The sequence below is a fragment of the Amphiura filiformis genome, chromosome 9, assembly GCF_039555335.1.
Source record: "Amphiura filiformis chromosome 9, Afil_fr2py, whole genome shotgun sequence".
NCBI lineage: Eukaryota > Metazoa > Echinodermata > Ophiuroidea > Amphilepidida > Amphiuridae > Amphiura > Amphiura filiformis.
The window spans coordinates 33571354-33581119 of record NC_092636.1 but is presented as its reverse complement, the minus strand read 5'-3'; the positions used below and the strand labels follow the sequence as shown (position 1 = coordinate 33581119).

The 9766-nt window shown below is 36.4% G+C and overlaps 1 non-coding gene across 1 annotated transcript; it reads left to right on the top strand.

Moving 5' to 3' along the window:
* Positions 1-9036: 9036 nt before the first annotated feature.
* Positions 9037-9155, top strand: LOC140161475 (5S ribosomal RNA). The gene has a single exon (XR_011860163.1). It is a non-coding gene; the product is annotated as a 5S ribosomal RNA (ribosomal RNA).
* Positions 9156-9766: the final 611 nt, after the last annotated feature.

Below are 9766 nucleotides of genomic sequence, written 5' to 3'. Positions count from 1 at the left end.
AACTGCTATCTGCGATTGTTTTGATTGTTGTTAGGCGACAATACTGTCAATGAAACGCGTATCACGTGTGTAATGCGTACGCGTAAACTTAAACCATTTTTTCATGCGCATACCGCGCCCTGACGTCGACGCGCTTGATGATGGCTCACTACAGCATTGCTATCCCTATGATTGCTATTCAGGTGCAAACAAAAAAACGTATTCGCATGTTGACATTTCTGTTATCTGTGCTTCTGCAAAATGTAAAATGACGATTTTGTTTGTTTGTTTGTTTATTTGTTTGTTTGAGTGTATACCCTATGTCAAGGGGGTGTTGGTTTTATGAATTGTTTAGATGGTGGATGTTTCCCTACTTTTTTGTCTTTTGGTATATTAAATTTGATGTTACATTCCAATTGACCAGTAGGTCTATTTTATTTTATTTTATTTTTATTTTATTTTATTTTTTTACAATTTTATTTATTTATATAGATCGATTTGTTTGATTATATATCATTCATTCATTCATTCATTCATTCATTCATTCATTCATTCATTCATTCATTGATATATCAGTAATTAATTGTTACTTAATTATTTGCCGTCCACATAAGAGAAACTTGAAACTATTGGTTAACCCACTTTTGGTAAGTAGCCATCCCCCCTGACAAGTTGCACATTTTTGGCCCTGTGGGCACCACTCTTGTCATAAAGGGTACATTGTTGACAATAAGATATTCACATCAATTGAGGCTTTGTTAATTGCTCATCTTCCAGTACACTTCAGATGGATTAATATAATTAAAGTAGAACACTAGAATAGATTATCCTTGTAGAAGTTGAACAGTATAAAGCATGTTGACAACACCTGTCTGCATTAAAGACATTTCTTGTGTGCACTGAGTTAGCAGAGGTATATGTATGAGCTCTCCCTGACAAGAAACACACAACTTACCATAGACATACCACCTAGACTGCTGCCCTCAGTCGTCAACCGTCTGGATTGACGACTGAGAAAACGATTCCTGTGGCATAGAGCATGCGCAGTTGTGTCCAAATTGACCTTTTGACCGAGTTTGTTGTTTTTAGAAGTTCAGAGCGCGATCTTGTCACAGCGACGCGGTACAGCGACGCGGTACACGGGCGCCGCTAGTCAGTCGCGCTACGGCGCACAGCCAAAGTCGCATTGAATAGTTTTCAGAAGTCCGTCATGATATTGGCTGTAAGATAATCAGTCGTCACTACGAAGCATACGCAGTACATGCGAAGTGTAGACGGCTGATTGGAATTAGTCTACAACTTACCAGGGGGAGCAGCTATAAATGTTACGGTGGGACATTCTATATAATATTTTGTCTACTGCATTTTATTCCCGTTTTTATTAGTAGTAGTAAATGGTTAATTAACAAGTTTATTTTAAATATCAAATAACATATTATTTCACACATAGACCTATAATTAATGTGAGCAATGCACTACTTCATCAATGATCAATACACATCTACAGTAGACGCGTGCAAGTAATGTACCACTAGGCCTATACGTATACGTCATGCGCGTAACTAGCTAAGCCGTTGGATGAGCGTAAATTAAAATTAGATTGCACCTGTATGTTTAAAGTCCGTTTTAATTTCAATGGTATGGTCGTTCATATATAGTCAATACTTATGGTGTGTGAGACCAACCGGCTGATTTTTGATGTAATCTGATGTTAATTTGTGCTATCTACTGAAGATAGCTCGAGACAAATGGTACGTAACCGAAGTGCCGTATAAGCCTATACATCTATCAGCGAGTTGGAATCTCCTATAATCCTTGTTTGAAAAGTCACAGTGTTTCGAACGAGGAAACGTGCAATACAACTGAATATAATACATTAGGAAAGGCTTAAAAACAAATAATTAGGCCCTGATTCATATTTAATCTTCATTTAGGCCTGTGAAATAGATTGTCTGTAAAAAACGAGCAGGATCCGACTTTTTATGAAGATTTGGCTAAGCTTTCAAAAAGTGTTACATTTCAAAACACCAAGCTATTTGTGAGCCGGCGTAAGCTGTTTATTATATCGGGTGATCTAGTCAGCAATTTTCTGGGAAAAAAACGCTGGACTCCGTAAGATTTTTCTGGACTGGATGTCTTCAGCTGACCTTCAACTTGCAGAAAGTGAACGTTTTGAAAGTTTTTGCGACGTGTGTTTAAATTACTCCTCGAAACCAAATAATTCAATGGCAATTTCGGAGCAATGAGCGAAATATGCGAAGTTCTGAAGGATCACTGAATCAAAGGTTTTTTGCGCAAAGATATTTCAATGATTGATCTAAGTTGGAATGATTTTAAACATGGAGACCATTTTAGATTATGAAGGAATTTTGTGTAATAATATTTGCGGCTGTAAGACAAAGAATCGCAAAGATCTCATGCTTGTTCTCTTGTTACCATTGGCTTTGTCCATGTGTTGCTGCAGAAGTGCCTAAGTGGTCAATTTAGTTATTATACCAGTTCTGATGTTGCTACAATTCAGAGAAAAATAGTGCAAACCTTTTTAAAACAAATTCATAATATTTAAATGTTTTTAGAATGTCACATTTGGTATCGTCACCATGAATCCGAGCTGCAGAAGAAGTGAATAAGCCATATTGTGGTTGAATGAGGTTTGGTAGAAGTAGGCCTACAGCATGTCTAATATGTAACTTATGTTAGGGTGTTTTATCATACATGTAGTGTTATTTTCAAGGCAATAACACAATAAACTTTAGATGCTAATGCTTATCGCCGAATGCCATCATTGGACCTACAATTTAGGACAAAATGTGTTGGATCACCCAAGGTGTTTTTGACGCTTCAAATGACCTCACAGTCACCATGGAATTTACTTATGAAACATGTTGATACATATCACCTAATCCCTCTCCCTTTCCCCAGTCAATTGGGTACTTCCACAGCATCAGAAACGAAATTCAGGTATTCAACATTGTAAGGGAAAAGGGGAACCAATTACAAAGCAAAAGTGATCCAACAATTTTGTCCCGGATTGTAGGCACTATAGGTCAGGTTTTCAATATCATACTCATGGGTTTTGTCCATGTACTCATATGGGCTTCGAGGTGTCGACGAGTTCTCCGATATTTATACCCAAATGATTGTTGTTCCAGGTTTTATAAAGTAACATGTTAGTAGAGATTTGCCTGTTTATTTGAAAGGAACATACACATCGTTCAATCATTTTAATAATTGATGTTCAGGTGAACATGAAACCCAGAATGTATCTCCTGCGCTTTATCTTGCCGAATTATTCATTTGACTTAAATTAATCGGACCTTGCCACAGAATGAATATCAAAATGCCCACTTGTACTTTCATGGGCCAAGGCCTGGGCATGGGCGATGACCCCTGCAAGTGCTTATCCTGGTTGAGGAATCACCAAAATTTGGTGATTTTCCAGAGGGCGCTAGACCATTTGCTGAATTTTACCATTTTAGGGCTAATTTCAAATTTGTCCATCTGTGGGCCGATTTTAGAGCTAATTTCGGCTGATTTTAAGTTAATTTGTTCTTACATTATGAACATCTTATTTCTGCTTCGGATCTGCTGAAAATTTAAGCCTATCTTTTAAATAGCAATGCACGTCTTCCACTATTTATTTTATTTATAGCAACAGCTTTATAGAAAAAGGGTAGCAATTCATGTTTTCCATTATGTTGGACGATGGTTACCTATATATATAAGTTTTAAAAACACAAAAAAGAAGACAATTCAACACAAAAGTAAACGTATTTACATCCTTTTATTTACATATTTACATCTTTTTATTTACATACTTACATATTTACATAATTTACATAATTACATTGTTCATTAGTATTAATGATCTATATAAATATATAAATATTCATGAGTTTGGTAAAAAGAGGGAATATTCATGTGACCTGATTAGCATTGGTGATTAAACATTCATGTAACAGATATGTAACAGATATGTAGAAAATACATGAATATTAATGAGGTCATGAATACAAATGAGGTCATTAAGTCATGTGACCCCATTAGTATTCATGATCTCATTAATATTGCTTTTACCTAATTAAAATCCAAGTCATTAATATTCATGAATTAATAAACATTCCTGTAACCTCGTTAATGTACACAAGTACATTAATATTCAACAGATATGTAGAAATTACATGAATATTAATGAGGTCATGAATACCAATGAGTTCATTAATAGTCATGTGATAGTAATAGAAAATTACATAATTACTGTCTTCAGTAGATAGCAATAATAAATTACATAATTGCTGTTTTCAGTGGATAACAATAATAAGTTTCATAATTGCTGTCTTCAGTAGATATCAATTTAATAAGTTACAGTCATTAATATTCATCACTTAATAAACATTCATGTAACCTCATTAATATACACAAGTACATTAATATTCAACAGATTTGTAGAAATTACATGAATATTAATGAGGTCATGAATACCAATGAGGTCATTAATAGTCATGTGACCTTATTAGTATTCATGATCTCATTAGTACGCTGTTACCTAATTAAAATCCAAGTCATTAATATTCATCACTTAATAAACATTCCTGTAACCTCATTAATATACACAAGCACATTAATATTCAACAGATATGTAGAAATTACATGAATATTAATGAGGTCATGAATACCAATGAGGTTATTAATAGTCATCTGATAGTAATAGAAAATTACATAATTACTGTTTTCAGTAGATAGCAATAATAAGTTACAAGTCATTAATATTCATCACTTAATAAACATTCCTGTGACCTCATTAATATACACAAGTACATTAATATTCAACAGATATATAGAAATTACATTAATATTAATGAGGTCATGAATACCAATGAGGTCATTAAGAGTCGTGTGACCTCATTAGTATTCATGATCTCATTAATACTGCTGTTACCTAATCAAAATCCAAGTCATTAGTATTCATTAATTAATAAACATTCCTGTAACCTCATTAATATACACAAGTACATTAATATTTAACAGCTATGTAGAAAGTTCATGAATATTAATGAGGTCATGAATACCAATGAGGTCATTAAGAGTCATGTGACCTCATTAGTATTCATGATCTCATTAATACTGCTGTTACCTAATCAAAATCCAAGTCATTAATATTCATCAATTAATAAACATTCCTGTAACCTCATTAATATACACAAGCACATTAATATTCAACAGATAATGTAGAAATTTACATGAATATTAATGAGGTCATGAGGCAATGAAGTCATCAATAGTCATGTGACCTCATTAGTACTCATGACCTCATTAATATTGATGTTGCTTTATTAATATTCATGACATGCAATTAATAATCTTGAATGCATCAATAATCATGACTTATAAACATTACTGTAATTAATGCAAGGACATTAATATTCATGAGTTACATGTAAGACATTACATGTGGCGTTAATTTTACAGTTACTGGAACTATGTATTCCCCTGTACATGGTGCACCGGGATGGTGCACATGCAAATCATTAATAAACCGAGAACTAGAGATGGATTTGAACCATCCAATCTCAATGTTGAGATTGCTACCAGAGTCTAGATTTTTGGCGTACTATAAATATAATTTTAAAAAACAATACATGAATAGGCTTCCAAGAGAAAACTTTATTATTTCACCCTGCAATTTACAGAGCTCATTATGTAGACATGCATACACAAGTTGTCAAGGCCGACATGCATAAGGGGGCTGTCATTTTCTTCGGAAGGGGGGGGGGTCATGAATATACTGGGGGTCATAGAATTTTTAGACCAAATATAGAGGGGTTATAATTTTTTTACAACCAAAATAGGGGGGGTTATAATTGTTTTGCAACCAAAATTGGCAGGGTTCGATTTAGAGGGGTTTTACATGCACAAATGCATGTAACTTTGCCTGTGCATGCAAAATTTTGTGTTATTCAACCAATTTTGAGGAAAAAATCAGAGTTGTGCATGTAAATTTTATTTTCTAAATCGACCCCTGAAAATAGGGGGATTATAGAAATAGGGCTAGTTTTCTTTTAATATAACTTATTAATTAAAAGGGCATTTCGTGATCCACAGCCTCATCCCCACTTTTCTCAAAAAAAGTTGAGATTTTTATATCACTGGAATACTCTGGCTACATAATGTTTATGTACAAAATATTTCTTGCAGATTAATTCGTTTAGCAAAGATATCATGAAATTTGAATTTCGTTCTGGTGCACCAGAACGAAATTACAACGTATTGTCTATGGAGCAGTGTAATACACATAAAAATATATAACTCGCAAACGCAATATCGGAATCAACTGAAATTATGGGAATATGCTTTTTTCGTGGATATGTACTGAAAATGTCATAAAAAGAGGATGCTAGGATCACGATTTAACACATTCTTTTAATTTAGCAATCAAAATGTGCGCAAAATCTTTATTTTAATGCACTCCGCTCACTTTCTTCGCGCTAAAGTTTTGGTGCAGTCCTCGCCTTTGTTCTGGCAAAGAATAATTTGTCTTCAGTCTGTGTAGGCGGAGGGGGGTCATAAAAATTTTCGACCCAACATAAGGAGTCGTAAAATTTTTTGCCCGCGATCGGGGGGGGGGCGCCATGAAAATATTTACTCCAGTCACCGACATATTCATGACCCACCCACCACCCCCCCCCGGCGAAGAAAATGACATCCCCCTAACAATGGGAATGCAGCTGTATACAAAGTGTAGCGCACGCTATTGAACTCCCCCGCCGAAGAAAATGACATCCCCCTAACAATGGGAATGCAGCTGTACATAGTGTAGCGCATGCTATTGAACCCCCCAAGAAAATGACATCTCCTAACAATGGGAATGCAGCTGTAGTGTAGTGCATGCTATTGACCCCCCCCCTGCCCCCCAAAGAAAATGACATCCCCCTACTAATGGGAATGCAGCTGTAGTGTAGTGCACGCTATTGAACTCACCAGTGTTTACTTTACGTTTTATTTGTACATGTATACTCCGGTCACCGACATATTCATGACACCCCCCCCCCCACCCTGCCGAAGACATCAACCTAAGGGACGCACCATTAGATTCTCAGGGGGGGGCATGGGAGTTTGGGTTAGGCAGAATTTTTTTTCGCCTCCAAGAGCACCAAATTTTTTTTTTTCGCCGCCTTCGGCGGCGAAGTTATTTTTTTTCAATTTTAATGTAAATTTGTATACAAAGTTGGGGGGAAATTTTTTTTTACTCATCAGTGAGGCAAATTTTTTTTTTGTCTCACTAGTGGGCAAAGTTTTTTTTTTTTTTTTTTTAGTGGGCAAAGTTTTTTTTTTCAAAAACTCCCATGCCCCCCCTGGAAATCTAATGGTGCGCCCCTAACAATGGGAATGCAGAGGTCTGTACATATTGTAGTGCACGCTATTGAACTCAATTGAAAAATAGCTACCCGAGCGCCACCGCATAGCACTAACATTGAGTCGATCGTGGTCAGCAGCTGGGTGGGAGACCAACAACTTTTTGTGTAATTTATATTATGATATGAGGTAAAACAAATAGGCCTACGCGCTGTACTGTTGCCTAGCTATCGTAAAAATGCCAAAAATACAGCTGTGAATCGCGAAATTCAATCAAAGTAACATATTCGCAGCTGAAACTTTATGTTAATTTGCAATTATAATCAATAAAACCAAATCATCATACTGATACTTACTGCTTTTATGGAGTAGGTCTACGGCGCGGTAGGAAGACCGACAGCAGCACGGATAAGAGAGGTGATTCGCATCTCGGCATTTGCAAGTAGATATTCCACCTTTTCACAAAATAGAATGATAGACACATTTTCTTTTGGCAAATTAAAGACGTAATTCGGTGACAGCCAAACCTCAGTATCATCAGAACTCAGTTTTGCAAGCAACTGAACAGAACAAATTGCAGAAGTTTCAAAACACGTGTTGACAAGCTGAAGCAGCTGTACGCGATTGTTTTGATTGTCGTTAAGCGAAATGCGTATCATTGTCACATGTGTAATGCGTACGCGTAAACTTAAATCATTGTTTCACGCGCGCGCATACCGCGCCCTAGCGTCGACGCGATTGACGTTGCGAGCTCACATGCGTGTATTGGACAACACGAAGTCAATGCAATTCAGGCTGCAAAATGAACAAAACAAAACATCGCATGTTAACCTTAATTTGTGTTATCCGTGCTTCTGCAAAATAAAAATAACGTGTTGTGTTTGTTTCTTTGTCGGGTTGTGTGTCAACATGGGTAGGCCTATGTTAAAGGGGTATTGGTGTTACGAGTTGCATTTTTATACTTTTAAAATTTTGTATTGTTTAGCGATTTCCCTACCTAAATTAAAATTTTGTGCGTGAGTGTTTGTTTTTGTGTATCCTGAATGTCCATCCTTGATCCTCATTTCTTTACACTACACTGGTTAATGTTAGCATCTGCAATTCTATACTATAGCGCAGTCACATCCTTGATCTTCAAAACTTCATTTGAGCAAGTCACATCCTTGATCTTCACAACTTTATTTGAGCCAAGTCACAGCCTTGATCCTCATTTCTTTATAATACACTGACCAATGTTAGCATCCGCAATTCTATACTATAGCACAGTCACATCCTTGATCTTCAAAACTTGATTTGAGCCAAGTCACAAAGTCACATCCTTGATCACCATTTCTTTATATATACTACACTAGCCAATGTTTGCTATCTACTGAAGATAGCTCGAACCAAGTAAATCGGTTGCATTTAAGTTTTCGCGCAAGATTTGAAAGACGACCAGTTAACCTTGTGACTGTGACACTGAATTTGGTAAACTTACGCGAACCGGACGTGCAACCCGTGATTTGGTGTAGTTCCTAAAAATGAAAAGACTAGAATCTCATCAGCAAAATTTGAATAAAGTTAGTTAGTTGTAAGATTCATGAAGAGCAAAAAAGTGTTGCACAATTGGCTACAATTACAGAACGTTTGAAAGAAAAGTGAGCAAGCATTCTGACACAGTCAACGCTAGGCCATTATAAGTAAGCTAAAATCGGTGCTTCAAATGTCTACGGCCATACCACGTTGAATACACCGGTTCTCGTCCGAACCCCGAAGTTAAGCAACGTCGGGCCAGGTTAGTACTTGGATGGGAGACCGCTTGGGAATACCGGGTGCTGTAGACTTTTGCATTCAAATTCTTCTTTTTTATTTTTGCTCGTGTTTATGTTTGTTTCCTCTATCGCCTGTGATGTAATTTTTCTCTCTACAAAGCGACTTTGTTCAAAATATGATATTTTTTCTCACTTTCTGGAGCGTACGTCTAGTGTACAAAAATAGCTACCCGAGCGCCACCGCGTAGCACTAACATTGAGTCGATCGTGGTCAGCTGCTGGATGGGAGACCAACAACTTTTTGTGTAATTTATATTATGATATGAGGTAAAGCAAATAGGCCTACGCGCTGTACTGTTGCCTAGCTATCGTAAAAAATGCCAAAAAATACAGCTGTGAATCGCGAAATTCAATCAAAGTAACATATTCGCAGCTGAAACTTTATGATAATTTGCAATTATAATCAATAAAACCAAATCATCATACTGATACTTACTGCTTTTATGGAGTAGGTCTACGGCGCGGTAGGAAGACCGACAGCAGCACGGATAAGAGAGGTGATTCGCATTTCGGGCATTTGCAAGTAGATATTCCACCTTTTCACAAAATAGAATGATAGACACATTTTCTTTTGGCAAATTAAAGACGTAATTCGGTGACAGCCAAACCTCAGTATCATCAGA